The following is an 18027-nucleotide window of genomic DNA, read 5'->3' as shown; positions in this document are numbered from 1 at the left end:
GAGAGAGAGAGAGAGAGAGAGAGAGAGAGAGAGAGAGAGATTTAGCTCTTGGCTTAATCTGTAGCAGAGATGTTTACATTCTAAGCATAATGTACCTGATGCTGAAAAGCCAGTTTTACCACCACATTGAAAACCAACATGGATAGAAAGAAGCCTGCAAAATATTTGTAGTGAATACTCTTACAGCACTTGATGAAGGACGAATTGCTTGAAAATTTTCACCTGGTATATTTTTCTGTCTCATTTGTGATATTAAATAAGTATGAATTACTGTCAGGTCACCTCAGTTTCTTTGCATATAAACTTGATTCTGCTTCAGTGAGCTCTGAATTTTGTTGAGGCTTCTACACAAGTTTCTACATGGATAATTTTCCTAATATTTCTGATGCTGTATTTTAACATTAGTTTACTCAGTGTATAATTTTAGAAACGAAAACACATACCTATTCCCCAAAATATTTGATTTATAATGTAGACTTTTTGTTGCAAAGAACTTTGAGGTTAGTACGTATCACTGTACAGGAGGGTAAGAAAGCAGGTAGAAGACTGAGCTGTATTTTGTAGTTCGTAGTCTTGCTAATTACAGAAAACTATGTCTAGTCTCTTCATAAGCACAATGTTCTGAGAACAAAGTTCTGCAATTGATAGTCCACTACAATTGATAGTTCAACTAGTATCAATTATAAAAAATTAAGAGACTCACCTAAATCTCAAAGATATAGCATAGTTTCATCAAAAACAGATCATGTTAAACCAACCTTACTTCCTTTTTTGACTAGATTACTAGACTGCATTGGTAGATCAGGGGGCTACAGTAGCCATAATTTATCTAGATTTTAGTGAAGAATTTAATAAAATCTTTCATGCTGTTCTGGTGGAACAGGTCAAATGACTGGACCCAAAGAGTCATTATTAGTTGAATATCAACTTCTTTGGAGGACACCTGTCAAATGGATTTATATTTATACTTAATTTTATTCTATGTAATGTTTCTACCATAGATTTAGATAAAGGCATAGATGGCATGCTTATTGAATTTTCAGGGGACACAAAGCTAGAGTGGGTAGCTTACATGTCAGATAACAATGTCAAGATTCAGAAGATCTCAGTAATCTTTAACCCACAACTATATCAGTGAAGGTTAAATTTAACAAGGACAATAAATATAAAGTCGTACATTTGCTTCAATAAATCATATTCATAAGATTGAGGAGATATAATTAGATGGAAGTGACTGAAAAAAAGTCTTGAGTTTTCTTGGACTATACATGTGATACAAGTGAATAGTGTGTTGGGCAGCCAAAAAGCAGCTATGATCTTGGGCTACATTCAGAGGGCACATGGCCATTTTGACAGAAGATGCTAGTCACTGATAAGCTGGAGAGTTTTCAGAACATGACATTCGGGATAACAGAAAGCATCAAGATCATACCATATATGGATTTCAGATGAAAGGACAGGGGATGTTTAGCCTGAAGAAGAAAAGATTTAGGGGACAATATGATAACATTCTCTAGGTGTTCAGAAGGCTGGTTGTCATGGGGAAAAGGAGATTGTACTTATATTACCTGGCCCAAGAAGGTAGAATTAGGAGCAATGCATGGATGTTGCATCAGATATGGACTTATTTATAGAGAAACTTTTCTGGTAACAAATTGTAATGGGCTGTCTCCTGAAGGTCCTGTGTTTCTGCTTGCTCACCCTTGGTTTTCAAGCAAAGCTAAGATAAGTATCAATCAGTGTGTTAATTAGCACCCACTATGTGTTGGGAAGACAAGGACAGAAATGAAACCATGCCTGCCCTAGAGGAGCTTACATTAATTATATCAAGGAGCTGGTGGGGGGCAGGGAGGAGAGGGAAACTATACAAATGTGTGTGTGTACATATATATGTATATATACACACATATATATGTATACACATGTATACACCAAATATATGCCCATAAAATCAACATAACCTTGCCAGGGTGAGGAGGAGATGCACTAGCAGTTGCAAGTGCTTGTGACTGGGTTCTTCTTTGGGGTTTCTTCTAGCAGAATGTAAGTTCCATGAGGGAATGGAGACAGTTTTATTTTTGATTTGGTATTCCCAATGCCTACCACAGTTCCTTTTATATCCTAGGTGCTTAGTAAATACTTGATGAATTTCAGCTCTCAAATTCTTTGCTTCCTGGCATCAAACTAGACAAGATAGATTTTTCCAAAGAAGGAGACACTCAGGAGAGCCAAGTGTCCATGGTATATGAGTGCCATTCATTTTTATTTCAGAGGAATGGGTGAATCCATTCAACTTGAGTTGCAATGATTAAATAATTTTCTCATTTGTTTTCTCTAAAATTTCAAGAATTTAAATTGTTTTATTTTTTAATTGGTCTGTTTCTAACACTATTTAAAAAATGAAATGTCATTTTGGAGAGATCTAGGTCTTCTTCTGTTTGATCCCTTCGGTTCTGAACCTGCCCTTCTACCCTGTCCCCAGTCAGACTCATTAAAAGAAAAGATGAGCAAGGAGGAGGGAAAAGATGGATGAAATAAAAGTCTTCTGCCACTTCCACCATCTTCTCCCTTCTATCTCAGGAGAAAACAAAACAAAATAAAACAAAAAAAGTCAGCCTTACATGGAGAAAGCATGAATGTTGAGAATTGATGTCTTTTGGAGAGTGCATTTGGTTTGTTAACAATAATTTCCTAATACACCAAATCACCAGGCTGCACGACAAAAATAGCTTGTTTAAAAGGAGTCTGGTTACAGTGTTTCTGGCTTTTACTTACCACTAACAATTTAATCAGGAGTTGGAGCCAGTGCTGAAGTAGATGTAGTCTAGTCTCTGAAACAAAAATGTTAAAGTACTTTGTGGCGTGAAGGGGTGGCGGTGGGGGAGGTGGAGAAGAGAGAGGGAAGAGAAAGCTTAGCAAAAGACGCTGTGCAGGCCTCTTTAAAACTAAACACCTGAAAGAATATTTCAAGAGGGCAGTGTCTTGAGAGCTCAGAAAGTATCCTTAGGGTATTAAATAACTATAATCCTTCCCCCACCCCCATCATTTGATGTTTCCCATCCCAGTGACCTATCTAAGAGTCTCATCCATATGAACCACATAAACAGACTGTTACCATACACCTCCTCCCCTTTTCCCATCAAAGCTTCAGCTGGATGTCTGGAATGAGGCATTGACTATGGTAGCCATCAAGCTTGTGGTGGTGAAAGTTATAAAACATCCGCCACACTGCTTGCCGAGCTGCCTGGGTTTTAGAGATCAGCCTATTGTGTACTTTGGAATTACATGAGAAAAATGTGCTTGGACAGGAAATAATTAGCACTTGTCAAAGGCCAAGCAATAGGTTACAGTATTTTACTTTCAACAGGCTATCAGGGGATCAGGGAGATTAGATAATAGAATTTTTTTTTCCTCTGGAAGTTAAATACAGATGACTCTAATTACCTTATATTGCACATTAGAGAACTCATTATAACTTTGAGAAATATAGGTCAACTAAGTCACAGCAGCTGGCAGAAACTTTACTATAGTCCTACTGTAATATTACAATTTTGTGTCTCTTGGTGGGCTCCTATGCAACACTGAGACTGGACGGGGTGGGTTTGGGAGACAATGTATTGTCTTTTTGTTTTGTTTTTCAAGGTAGAACTTCTGATATACTCATCAAATGTTGGCATGTCTTTCAGGTTAGGAGCTTGTTGGACCATTATTTTGGCCTATTCAAAGAGTCTTGAACTGGAGGCACATGTGTCTTATGGATTTAGCTTTTAAATAAAGTGACTGCTCTGCATGACTATAGGCAACCCAGTTCGTCACAGTGCCATCACTGATCCCAGAGATGCATTCGAGTGCTAAGGGTTTCTATCCTTAAGGCTAATGACCCCACACACAACTCTCTTCAAATAGGCTTATCAGGGATGTTTATTCACTTTTGCCATATTGAAGGATCCAAAGTATATCAGGAAAAAACTGAATGTGTGGGAAGTGTTAACAGAAGTGGTCCAGAATTTCTGAAGATTTAGGTTTGTTTATACTGTCTACTAGTGTCTGATGGACAAGTTGTTATAGCTTTTAAAGAGCTAGGCAAGCCCTCTGATCTGACCCCTTCTTGACCTCTGCTTCGAAAAGGTCAGTGTGCAGCTAATAAACTATGAGGTTCTTAAGGTCTACTGTAGGAAGAAACAGAAAAGGAACAGCTGGGAGACTTGTGTGGACTGGGCATCCCAGGGTAGTCTCCTTTAGGGTCATTCTCTGATAATGAAAATGATTACCAAATTATATGGAAGTTTAACAAGCAATAGTGAGTGAGAGAAGGGTGGAGCCCAGTGTATTAGGTTTGATAAATGAACTGTGAAGTGGCCCATCTGGCTCTCGACAGCTTTTTTTTCTCTTTCCCTACCAAGGGGAACCATTTTAAAATAACAGCAGTACATATAGAATCAATGACCCATACAAGGAGCTGGGATAGATTAAGATTTAATGGTGACAGTGAAAGAATTATCATTTGAAAAGGATGACAAAGAAAAGGTACAGTTCAGTGTCTCTGTGTCTGATCTTCTCTTACCAAAAATTCAGCTCTTTTGTTTATATTAAACAAGCCTAGGCATCTTCCCAAGGCTGCCTTTCATTAGCATATTTAGTACTTAAGGTATATTTGAAATGTATATTATGTAAAGACCAAAAATGGTTATATTCTACCATCCCCCAAGTGGCTTAAAACCTTATGATCACTCTTTAATTAAAGGGGTGGGAGATTCATTAGAAAAAAAGAAACTTTAAAGTAATAAAATCCAAATGGCAAAGTACTAGAAGATGACTGGATAAAAGGGATGGACTTTTGTGTCATTTGTCTTGGATTTGCAAAGAAATATTTTTAGTTATTCCATATAATCAGTGCCACAAGTGAATGGAACATAGGTCACAGCGATTTGCTACTATGGTTTGTTTCTACTAGGTTATCACTTGAATTATTCAGGGAACGTTTAGTTATTTTCCATAAAGTAGTATTTAGGATCACCAAGCAAAGTTTTTTCTGCAAAGATAGGTACCATTTTCCCATGACCATGAAATACAAATTCATTCATTTATTAAGCATTTATTGAGAACCTTCTGTGTGCAAAGCTTCATATAAAGCACTCAGCACATTATAGGCATCATTCAGTAATTGAGCAATCAGTATAAGGATGAAACAGGGAAAATGTATTCAGGAAATTCCCCATAAGATACCATAGAGGAAAAATCTATTCTTTCAGCCGAAAATTGAGAGATGTGTTGAGTCTTTGGGGGAAATAATAGAGTTGTAATTGAAGATCAAGAGTCCTTCCTTCCCTTAGAGCTTGGTGTACTGTTAGGAAGTCAAGTGACTTTTGACAGTGTTTATTGCCTGCTTTGCAATACAACTTCCACACAGCAGTTGAAAAAAAATTCAAGTTTCAAATGCTTACTTAAGGAAATAATTTGCTCTCACAATTCATCTTGTTTTTCATCTTTAATTTTGATTTAGTTAGTAAAGGCATGTGAATTTCTAATAATCAGAGGGGCTAGGTATAGGATAATACAGAGAAAGAGACATTTTAGGAATAAATTTTGTTTTTCTGACTTTCAAGATTATGCCTGTTTCAAAACTGCCTGAGGGTAAAAGTACCAAAAATAAAAACATTTGTTGAAGACCACATGAAGCATGAAACCACAAAAACAGTGCAATCAGTTTTAAAAGGCATTATTTTAAAATGGCAGACTTGAATAGACCCTCCTTCTCTCAGTGCTGACTTGTAATATATCCTGTGCACAAAGAGTGTCAGGATATTTACCTTACTGAGAGAATAAGATTCCAAACGAAGCTGTCATAGTACCCTCGCAGTACGTAGCACACAGTCCTAGAAGCCATTCTGGATGATGGAGCAGTGGGAAGACCTGTTGCTTGGGACACCCTTGCCATTCCTGAGCCCAACACCAGTACCAGAACCAGTATGGAATGGTAGAGTGACCAGAAGAGTGGGCATCACTGGTCATGACCTCCTCCTTTGCCTTCACTCTTCTCCTGGGCTTTTTGATTGCTACTCAGTTTGGATGAGATGGGAGTTGACTTTCTAATGCCTTCTAATGAGATGCAGGACCACCACACCTTACTATCCATTTTGCCTCTGCCTCCTAAGGTACTCCAGGCCTTATAATATACCTTGCCTCTATGTCTTACTGTCCCCTGCCCTGTGATCTGACCTACTAATGTAATTTAATGAATCTTGTCATCTATACAACCTCTAGAAACTTAGGACTTATGACCCTTTCCATCTGCCCTGCACTTGAGCATTCTTATATATGTTGTCTCCCCCAATTAGAAAGAGAACTCCTCGAGAGCAGAGGAGTTTCTATTTGTTTCCCAAGCACTTAGCACAGTGCTTTGGTATATACACAATGCTTCAGTAAATGCTTATTCATTCATTCATGCATTTATTCATTCATTCATTCATAGCTGTACCCAAGTATCCACTGTCTGAGGTCACCTTGGCACTGTATCTAGTTGCTTATTGTTAAATTTTCTTTGCTTTTGATGATTCTCAGGTTCTTTGCCTCTGCCCTTCATACATATTTCTCATTTAAAGCTCTCCAAAGAAGACAGATCAAGTAGTAATAGATTCAGGGAAGATCAAAAATAATAAGACTGAAACTTGATTCAACATTGGCCATTAGCACACACTTTCATTGTTTGTGTGTGTACATGTATATTTATCATTATCTTTTAACATGAGATCAACCTTGCTGCAAAATTCTACGTAACCTTGGTTCTGCCTAGAATTCTCTGGTCCAGTTAGGATAACCAACTGAGTATACTTTCTTGGGCTTCAAAAATCTCTTTCCACACATAGAACAGTTTTAAAAATGTGGATGATTATGGCATTTTCTTGTAGAAATTTGTCACAGCCCCATTATCTATGTTTAAAGGAGGCTTTATATATACCCCTAACTCTGTCCTAAAATAAAGTGTGTTTTATGGTACTTATGATATGTATATGATCCCATATGTATCTTTCAATATTAGGCTTAAGCACCTGTAATGCTCCAAAGTTAGAACTTGTTTTGTACCAAAACAAACAAAAAAAAAGGTTATCTTTTATTCTCCCCCTCCCCCGCCCCCCTTGGATCTTTCCTTTTAAGGCTCTACTCAATTTGTGGCCTTGTCAAAGCTTCAAAACCTAGAACTCAGGTGTTTTTATCAGTGTTATTATTATTTCCTACATATTCAATTGGGTTAGTCATTTGAATTGGCAGAAAAATAACTAATGAGAGAATTTGTATGCATCTCTTGACCTTGAGTAATTAATGATTAATAGTTAACTTTTGGATAGAGAACTTTTAGGTTTCCAAAGTACAGTGATCAAGGCTTCAAGGTCTACCACTCTTACCCTTCCTTTCCTCCTCTTCTTCATGATATGGCCAGTTAATTAGGAGGTAGGTGCTAACTCTGCCCACCTTCATGACCTTTCATTTTAGAACCTTTCCGTTGCCAGTGCTGACTGAATGTATATACCAGATATTTCAGTACATGTTTTTCAGGGCTAGCTGATTCTCTAGGTAAGATGTTAGATGGTTCATAGTGTATTCTGGATTCCGTGGAACACTGTTTTCCATATAAACCAACAACTTTTCTTAGAATTGATGGCAGTGGGCCCTACCTTATTTGGTTCACAGAATCTCGTATTTAGAAGGTACCTCCAAGGCTATGCAGAAGCTAATACCTGAACAAGAAGTTTCTCTACAAAATAATTGACAAATGTTCATCCAGCCTTCTCTTGAAGACTTCTCATGATAAAGAAACTACTACCGCTTGAGGTAGCCTGTTCCACTTTTGAATAGCTCTAATTTGTCAAGAAGGTTTTTTTTTTCTGAACTTAAATCCCATTAAAATTAAGCCCCTGGAGAAGAGAGGTAGTTTCTGATCTGTCTTTATATTCCCTGCCTAGCACGGTACCTTGTACACAGGCATGGGGAATTGACTTGCAATTTCATTGATTTAAAGAACCTCTGAATAAGGAAACTCCCCCTACCAATGCAGGTCATTACTTTTCCTGCAATTCGAAGTCTTAAAGAGCTACTTAGAACTGAGAGGTTAAGTAATTAGCCCAGGGTTACAGAGCTAGTATGTGGCAAAATCAGGGCATGAAACAAAGTCCTCTTGACTCCAAGGCAAACACTATACCTACTGTCCTACACTGTCTCTCTCCATGCTATTTTATACATAGTAGGCATTTAAGTCACACCAACAAACATTTATTGAGTGCTTACTATGTGTTAGGAACTATGCCAAGAGTTGAAGATGTAAAGAAAAGAATACAATAGTCCCTGCCCTCAAGGAGTTCATAGTATAATGGAGGAGACAATATATAAACAACTAACTACAAACAATACATACCTATTCATATATATATATATGCATATATGTAGTGCAAATTATTAAAAAGTATATGCATATGCATATGTGATTATATATATATACACACACACAAATATATACATATATGTATGTTTATGACAAATTTGAGATAATCTTAGAAGGCATGGAATTAAGGGCATTAGGAGGGAATTTTTGTAGAAGACAGGATTTTAGCTGGCATCTGAAGAAAGTCAAGGAAGACAAGAGATGGAGATGAAGAGGGAGAGAATTTCAGGTGTCAGGACAGCCAGTGAAGATGTCCAGAGTCAGGAGACTGAGTGTCTTGTAAGAGAAACTGTAAGGAAGCCAATGTCTCTGGATCACCAAGTACATTGAAGGGAATAAGGAGTAAGAAGACTAGAAAGGTAGGAGGAGGCCATATTATGAAGGGCTTTAGAAGTCAAGTAAATGATTTTATATTTGATCTCAAAAGTTATAAGGAACCATTGGACATTATTGAATAGGGAGGTGATGTAGTCAGACCTGTGTTTTAGGAAGATCACTTTGACAGCTGAGAGGAAAATGATCTGGAGAAAGAAAATGAGTCAGAGAGACCTATCAGAAGGCTACTGCAGAGCCCAGGAATGAGGCGATGAGGGTCTGTACCAGGGACTATCAGAGAAGGGAGATATTATAAAGGTAGAATCAATAAATAACTTGAGAACTGATTGGATATGGCTGTGTGTGTGAGAGAGAGAGAAAGAGGAATCGAGGAGGACATTGAACTAGGTTGCATGTCTGCAGTATATCCAGTTAGAGATGTCTAATAGGCAGTTGGAGATGTTAGAGTAGAAGTTAAGTGAGAGATTAAGATTAGATAATAGATCTGACAATCATCTGTCTAGAGATGTAATTGAATCTATGGGAGATGATGAGGTCACCAAGTACAGTAGCTTATAATGAGAAGAGACTAGAACAGAATAGAGCTTTGGAGAACACTTGTGGTTAACCTAGATGAAGACCTGGCAGAGGAGACTGAAGGAGTAGTCAGACAGGTTGGGAAAGAGTCAGGAGAGAGAAATTTCATGAAAACTTCTAGAATACAAAGAGAAGAGAATGATCAGTAGTGTCAGAGAATACAGAGAAGTCCAGAAGGATGAACACTGAGAAAAACCATTAGGTTTAGCCGGAAGATAAATGGTGACTTTAGAGAGAGCACTTTCAGTTGAATTATAAGTTTGGAATGATAATCAGACCAGAGAGTTAAGAAGAGAATACAACATGCAAACAATTAGGTTTATATATGGCATATGTCTCATATATCTGAAAGCTCCATTAACAGTGAAGAGACCTGAAGAAGGTAGACTCTTAGCTGTGTCTTGGTGTGAGCCAGGGAGCATTCTACATATGGGAGGTACAGCCAGTGCAAAGGTATAGTGATGGGAGATGGTGTGTAATTTTTGAGGAACTTCAAGTAGATCAATGTAGTTGTATTATAGAATACGTAGTGAAAGGGGTCAGAAGCTTGGGAAGGTAGAAAGGGGTGAGGTTATAGAGAATTTTAAGTGCTATACAGAGGAGTTTATATTTGTTCCTAGAAATAGAGAAACACTGGAACTCCTTGAGTAGGGGGGAGGCAGGGTGACATGGTCATAATAGTCATCGCAACACTTTAGAAAAATGACTTAGGGGGCGGCCAGGTAGCACAGAGAATAAGAGCACCGGCCCCAGTGTCAGGATGACCTGGGGAATCAAATCCCGGGCCCAGATACTTAGCACCACACCCAAAAATAACTGGCCGTGTAACCTTGAGCAAGTTACTTAACCCCAATTGCTTAAAAAAAAATAAAATAAAGAAAGAAAAATGACTTAGCTTGTAATGGAGAGATACTTGAGGCATGGAGAGCATTAAAAAAAAAAACTATTGCAATAATCCAGGAGAGGTGTCAGGGGCCTTGAACTATGGTTGTTATTGTATGAGAGGAGAGGAGGGGATCTATACAAGAGATATTATAAAGGTAAAAATGATAGGATTTGATAGTAGATTGAATATGAAGGATAAATAAGAGTGAGGACTCTAGGATAACATGGAGGTGGTGGTTCTGTATGACTGGGAATATGGTAGTGGTACCCTCAATAGCGATAAGAAAGTTCAGAAGCTGGGAAGATTTGGGGGGAAAGATTATTGTTGTAACTTCAGTTGGCCCCTCCCTACTACCCAGGAATCCTTATTTTGGGTCCTTATTAATTCCCTATTCCTTACAGCATCCTTTTCTAGCCTTTTCTTCACTTCTCCTTCTCCAAGCCCACCCTCCTTCCCCATCCATCCCCTTACTTAAGAGCATATGACCTCTTCAGTGAGAAGTCTGAGACCATCTTACATAAACTCCTTCCTCTCTTCCACAAACCTCAACATTTTCACTTCCCCCACCCCCTGCCTCTTTTGGCAGCCTCTCCAATTCAACATATCCAAAACTGAGCCACTTATCTTTCCTTATATGCCTTTCTTTCTCTCTGGCTTCAATATACTTGGTGTTTTATTTGACCCTTTCCTTTCCTTTACCTGTCATTCTAATCAGTCACCAAGACCTGTTCATTCCACCTCACTAGCATGCCCCACATCAGTCGCTTCTCCCTCTTTTCCCACTGGTATCAATCTAATATAGACCCTCATTACCACCTTACTTGGTGATCGAAATAACTGCCTAGTAAGTCTTCTTGCCTTCATACTCTCCTCCTTCCAACTTGTTCTTTATACTTTAGCCAGAATATTTCTTATTTGTAGTTTTGGCCATGTTACTCCTCTGCTCAGAAGTCGTTAACAGTCCCCTTTTATTTTATTTTATTGCCTTTTGGAGGGCAATTGGGGTTAAGTAACTTGCCCAAGGTTATGTGGCTAGTTTTGTGTGTGTGTGGGTGTGGGTGTTAAGTGTCTGAGGACAGAACCGAAGTCGGGTCCTCCTGACTCTGGGGCCTGCGCTTTACTTACTGTGCCACCTAGCCGCCCCCTACAGTTCCCTTTTAATAGCCTGCCAGTGGAGCCAAACCCTCTTGTCTGGCATTTGGGGCCCTCTAAAATCTGACACACAATCTATTTCTCTATTTTATTTTTTCCATCCATTTACTATTTACCCTGTGCTCCAGCAAAAACTGTATTACTCTCTGCCCTCATATATCTCATACATTACTACCTTCATGCTTTCAATTGCTCGTCTTTCCTTGAATTTTCTCACTCCTCACTCCCACCTGTTGAATTCCCAAATGCAGCTCAAATGCCAGTTTCTCCTTATAGTCTTACTCATACCACGCATGTGTCCCTGAAATTGGTAATGACCTTTTCCCTAGGATGGAAACTAGCATGTTTTGTAAGTCTCTACTGCTCTTATCATTTAATATTCTCAATTACAGTAAATAGAATAGTGTCAATTATAGTTATTTGTATTTGTCTTCTTTCCTCTGCTAAAGTTTTAGGCTCTGTGAGATCAGGGACCGTGTCTTCGAACAAAAATTTATATTTTCTCCCCTCCTCGGACAAGTGCTCTGGGCATAGTAGGTGCTTAATAAATGTTTGTTTAATGATTGGGTGCCATTCTTACCTCCACTGTTCTTTCTCCAGTATGAAAAAAAAAGCCAATGACTTATATCCCAGCATTGCACCAGAAGCATTGGTGCTAAAGGAGTCAGTCACCTCTGTAAACATTCATAGGCCTGGACACTGATGACAGGAATCTTAACGCTGAGTTAGATACCCCTGACAGTGTCCTTGCCCAGAGAAAGAAGCATTAGGGCTTGGAAAGGTGAGAGAGAGGAAAACACAAAGGTTAAGTCTGAAAGAAAGCAAGCGATTGTGAAAGGACCATTCCCTTAAAAAAGGGAGTAGACAAAAGTACTTTACCAACAGGAAACAGAAGTAACACTGGGAAGGTCCTGGTGCTTATGCTACCCTTCTCCCCATTTCCCCCACCCCAACCTGGGTTGGCTCACCCTGGCTGAGTTGGCTGCCCTTCTGGAGACATAGCTGATAACATCAGTGCAGTGATTGCTTGGTGGTGGTTGTTCATTCATTTCAGTTATGTCTGACTCTTTCTTGGCAGAGATACTGGAGTTGTTTGCTTTTTCCTTCTCCAACTCATTTTACCAATGAGAAACTGAGGCAAACAGGGTAGTGACTTGCCCAGGGTCACACAACTAATAAGCATCTGAGACCAGTTTGAACTCAGGAAGATGAGTCTACCTAACTGCCCTGATTGCTTGCTGGTTTGTCTTAAATTTGTTTCCCCCTTCAGGGAACTGTGGAGTCATGGTAAGTGGAATCAGTAGACTCATGTGTGGTCCCTAAGATGATAAAGGTGACAAATTAAAAGTGTAGAGCCCATGTGTTGACCTGTTGGCAATCCCTGCCATCCTTTCTGCCAGAAAGCAAGTGCCTGCCAGGGGCAGAGGAGCAAGCAGAGCTTGGGCCAGGGACCCTCGTCCTCAACCCTACAGTGGCCGAATTTAGAAACTGACAGTAGAGGTGGAGGGGATTTTTCATATTATCCTCGAACTAGAAATAGTGCTTTGTGTTAACCTACCAAGTATTCCTCATGTATTGTTTTAATATTCTGGTTGTGTATGTTTCATATCTTTTTTTGGACTTCACAGTCAAACAGTGAGTTAAATACAATCAATTAAGCTCTCGTTGTATATTATCTGATCTTTGTATCTCCCCTTATTATGTGTCCAGTCCTTCAGCATAGTGATGTGCTCATAATAGGTACTTAATAAATGTTTATTACATTGACTTGAACTAGACAAGGGAATGAGGAACAAGCAGAGGCGGGCCTGCTGAGTACTAGACTCGTGGCTTTTTTTTTTTTAATGCATCCATCTAGTCTGTGGTTTCTGCTGCCCTTAGCAGAATGTCCTTTGTGTCTCTGAACCGGATAACTCCATAAAACCTGATAACTCCATAAAACCTTCTCATAAAAGAGTAGGAATTGAAACATTGTATAAATATAGAGGTGAGGATTAAATGAGTCTAGAGATAGGATTACCTTTTCTTTCCAAGATATGATGACTTATCTTAAGGAGGCAAGTGTTGTTAATGTTATTACCATTGTTACTGTCATTATTTAAACAGCTTTATGAGGGACAAAACCCAATTGACCTTTGAGCATCTTATTTATAAAATCAACACAGCAGGCCTCTGTTGAGCCTGACTCTTGGTTTAGCAAGCAGCAGGCTTTGTGGCTGCAGTTAACTGCTTCTTTTCCTCTTCCTCCAGGGGATCCATGGCATTATTCTCACCCCAGATTATCTGCATGCTGATTCTCAGCTCAGCCCCTCTTGCAAGAAAAGTACCAAGTTTGTATTTAAAGTCAGGTTTAAATTTTGGCCATTGTATCCTCAGAGTGGTGTTTTAGAAGCAAGGCAAGAAGCCTGTGCTGGGGAAAATGTGTCCTCAGGAAAAAAAGTGCCATTCATTATGGTGGCCCATATAGACAGCTAGCTGTGAGTGCTGCTGCTGGACACATACTATCAGCGAAGTGATGTTGTGGACACATAGCACTCCCTGTTCTAGTAGGGGAGCTAATTGTCTAGCTCCAAGTAGAAATAGGTAATGGAAAATGGGCGAAGAGTGTCTACATGTGATATCAGAATAGACGGGCATTTTTCTATTGTGATAATGAATGCTATATACAGTCAGACACATAACTATTAAGCTTCTTCCTTTTTGTATCAGAGTTACTGATTTCTAAGGGACAAGATTTTCATACTTCATATTTAGTCATGAATTGAAAATTTTGGTACATATTTGTTCAGAGTGAAATCTCACCTTATCAGATTATGCATACCATGCCTCTCCTGTAACAGCATAGTCACCAAAGGGGAGCCAATCTGCTGGTGGTAGGTGCTACCATAACAAACATCCTACCCTTTGGCTTGTACTTCTACAATCTGGAGGTTCACCGGGGGTCTGGAGCACCAATATGTCCTAGGAGACTTCGACAGAATACTTTTATCACTTGGGCCCTTGAAGGAAAACCCTTGTTAATAGGTAGCAGGGCCCAGCCCTTTATTTTGCTCTCCACAGTACACTTAAGGTGCCTGTGCATTTTATAAGCATGCTTACTGCCTTAAGTGAGGCTGGTTTGGAGTGTAGAGATAGACAGTGACTGGATATTGCTTTCCTCTAAAAAGAAATTTCCTCCTTTGTTACCTTTTCCACTTGTCAAAAAGAAATACAGGAAAACAGTTGAGAATCTGAAAACAGTGTAGTACAGTAGAAAAACCTGAACCAAAGTTCTCTTCTAGCCTTTAGAACTAACTTGCTATGCAAGGTGTAGTTCACTGAAAAAGAACTTGTTAAGCCCCTCTTATGTGCTGAGGACTGTGCTAAATGCTAGATTATGACAGGAATAAAACAGTTTCTGCCCTTAAAAAACTTGCATTCTATTAGTTGGACAAATTGCTTAATTTCTCTATTTCATTTTCCTTATCAGACAAGTGGAGATAGTACCTACCTTGTCTCTTTCATAAAGTTGTTGAGAGGGTAAGATAGTATCTCAGAAAGTACTTTGAAAATTATAAACAACATATAAATGAAAGATGATGCTGGGTTTTTTTAAAATTCCTTTTAACATCTCAATTTTTAGTGTAAAGAATATATAACTTTGATAAGAAAAGACAAAGTGTGTAATATATGAGGAAGGATTAATATATTTATAGCAATGACTGAATATCAGAAATGTTCCAGTTACTGCAAATGGGTCAGGGCAAAGAGAACATGTTGAAGTGGATAGAGAAAAGAAAACATAGTGAATAAAAGTAGCTGAAATGGCTGTGGTTCTTTAATGTTTCCAAAGTGAATCATTAATATCATTAACTCATTTGATCTTCACAACTGTTTTATGAAATAAATATTATCTCCACTTTACAGATGAGGAAATTGAGAACTTAGGTGTCTTGCATAGCTAGTTAATGTTGGAGGTGACATTTGAACCAGATCTTATTGACTTCCAAGACTGTGCTGTGCAAAAAATAGCATGTTTTTTCGACACCACATGAAAAAAAGGGGCATGTATTTCCTGATAATAGAGTTAACTGACTCTCTCCAGCAGCTGTTAAACTTGGTGATGTTTTCTAGTTTTATTAACTACTATCTTCATTAAGCAACAGATAACATTGATCTTTATTTCTCAGAAAAGAATATTTCTTTAAAATTTCCTGTACATCAACCTCAGGTAAGGCATTTTGGTATACTGAGACAGCCCAGAAGCTTTCTGTACTTCAGATAATAATCCAGGGTTTCTGTCTGTAAATAAAACCACAGGTACTTCAGCCTGTTGCAAATTACTCAATTATATAGTCAGATCTCTATATAAAGAAGTTGTTCCAATTTAGGCTCATTAAGTCTCCCCCCCCCCCCGAAAAAAAAAACTTCTAATGAGAGTACATTATCTCCATGATCATGATTTCTGTTATGTTAAGTTACTGTCTGATAGAAAGGGAGGGACTTTGCTGAGAATACCAAAGTTTAGCTTCCAAGACTTTATAAATCCTCTAAATGGAATGTTTTTTGGCTGGACTGGTCAAGGTTAATTTGAGTAGGTGCCTTAAGGTGCAAAGGTAGCAATTTATCTACTCCATAATGGACTAATCACTAACTGTACAGTATGTTTATCTCTAGGAAACAATTTACTGCACATGAAGAGTAGTAATTTTATTCTATCTCAAGGGTGTCCCGAGTGTATTTTCCAGGTTATAGATAAAAGTCTAACTCTGACTGTCAGTTGAGGAAGTGATAGAGGAAAGGCCCATGAACGACCCTACTTGCCTGTAGGTGACACTGTTGTATCATTTATCAGAATGATTTCCAATATCTTGTCCCAGGACAGAAAAATAAACTCCCTTCTTCACCCCCCATAACAAACCTTATGTAGATTATTTGCAGAAGAGCAAAACCTCCTCATGCATTGATTAGGCATGTGAATGTGTATCACAAATAGTTTCATGTCCCTTTCACAGACCGTAGTAGTAGGTGCCACTTCTGATTAACTGGCTTATTACTTCAGCTAAACTCTCTATGAAGCAGGATGCTGAACTAAACTAGTCGCTTCTTAGTGTCATAAACCTCTAGGAAGTCATGTTACTGCAATGTCTTTGTGTTATGTTATGCTACTCTTAAGTTGAAATACTGTGGCATCTTAAATGACTATTACTTGGGTCATCAAAGTTTCAGAGAGGTGCTCATTGTCTTCCTTTGATCCTTGCCCTCGCCTCCCTCCCTCTGTCTTTCTCACTCTGTAAATGTTTGCTGAGAAAATGAAATTACTTCTGCAAGACAGGCTTGAGCAGTTCTCTCTCTGTTTCTGTGGTATCTTAGGATCCAGGCCACAAGATGTCCAGGTGCCACTTCTGCTTGGGTAGGTATGCCTTTCTCATGGAGACCCATCATACTCTCTGCATCCACCCAGGAACATCATGGTCCTGTCAGCAGAACTCATTGCCTCTTTACCCCAGCCTTTTTCCCTTCCCTAACCGAATGCGAACCCTGGGAGTGGAATGTCATTAACGCTCAGAAAGCATAGGTTTTGCTAAGGCAATACGCCCAGTAATGATATTGTTAGCTCGCTTAATTTCCAGTTTCCCCATCAATTATGCCATGTGTTTCATCCAGTTGGTGCTACCCTCCCAGTGTTAATTATAACCTACAAGACTGTTACAGTTAATTTTATGGCAAGCATATTGTCTCTTCAAGGCTCCAGAGCAGCTCATAAATTATCTTGAAGGTAAAATGTAACTTGGGGAACTAGTTATGAAAATTCCATCCATCTCGCTTAGGAGCCGCAGCTGCTACTGTCAGCTGCCTCGCTTGCTGCATTGTGAAGGAATGATGGTGGGTCAGGTTTAAGAGGGTAGGCCCAGGCTGTCACCGAGGAGAAAGGCTGTCCTGGCCCTGTCAGACAAGTACCTTCTGCCAATCCCTCGTGGTTTCACTTTGCAGGCAGTAAAAGGCAGGCAGCGCAGGTGGATGGTCCCCAAGCTGTCTCTATTCATTACTTTACAGAAACTTGTTGTAGGTAGGCAGGTACAGAGACCTTTTCTCTTCACTGTTGTCATGATGTTAGGCATCATCTGCAAAGTGTGAGAGAGATAACTCTATAAATAACTCTGGGTTTGGTACAGGCAGAGAGGAGGGCAGAGGAGTGGAAGTTGTTAGTGGCAGCACTGACTAGGAGTCACTATCTGGGCTCTAATGTGGTGAATGCTCTTTTTTTCACTTCAGTTTTATTTTATTAAATTTATCTACTTTTAGTTTACAACATTGAGTTCCACAATCCCTTGAGTTCCAAATTTTCTCCCCTTTCTCTCCCTCGCTCCCAGTGGCATGCAATCCGATAGAGGTTCTACAAATACCTTCGCATTAAGCATTAGTCAGGTTGTAAAGAAGAATTATAACCAATGAAGTGAACAACGAGAAAGAAGGAACGAAACAACACTAAACGCAAAAGAGAGAGCAAGTAGTTTGCTTCAATCTGCATTCAGACTCCATGGTTCTTTCTCTGGATGTGGATATCCTTTCCACCATGAGTCTTTTGGAGTTGTCTTCTAACCTTGCATTGCTGAGAAGAGCCCAGTCTATTAGTTAGTCGTTACACATATGATGTGTC

General features: G+C 39.1%; 1 protein-coding gene across 7 annotated transcripts in view; it reads left to right on the top strand.

Annotated features, from left to right (window-relative positions):
* The window catches only part of FTO (FTO alpha-ketoglutarate dependent dioxygenase), a 431971-nt gene that overhangs the window by 247372 nt on the left and 166572 nt on the right, over window positions 1-18027 (top strand). The window lies entirely within an intron of this gene.

The sequence above is a fragment of the Petaurus breviceps genome, unplaced genomic scaffold (genome assembly GCF_028583685.1).
Source record: "Petaurus breviceps papuanus isolate PSGF00001 unplaced genomic scaffold, PetGlider_PUasm1.0 171, whole genome shotgun sequence".
NCBI lineage: Eukaryota > Metazoa > Chordata > Mammalia > Diprotodontia > Petauridae > Petaurus > Petaurus breviceps.
The sequence above is the reverse complement of the archived record's forward strand: the minus strand, read 5'-3'. Positions and strand labels throughout refer to the sequence as shown.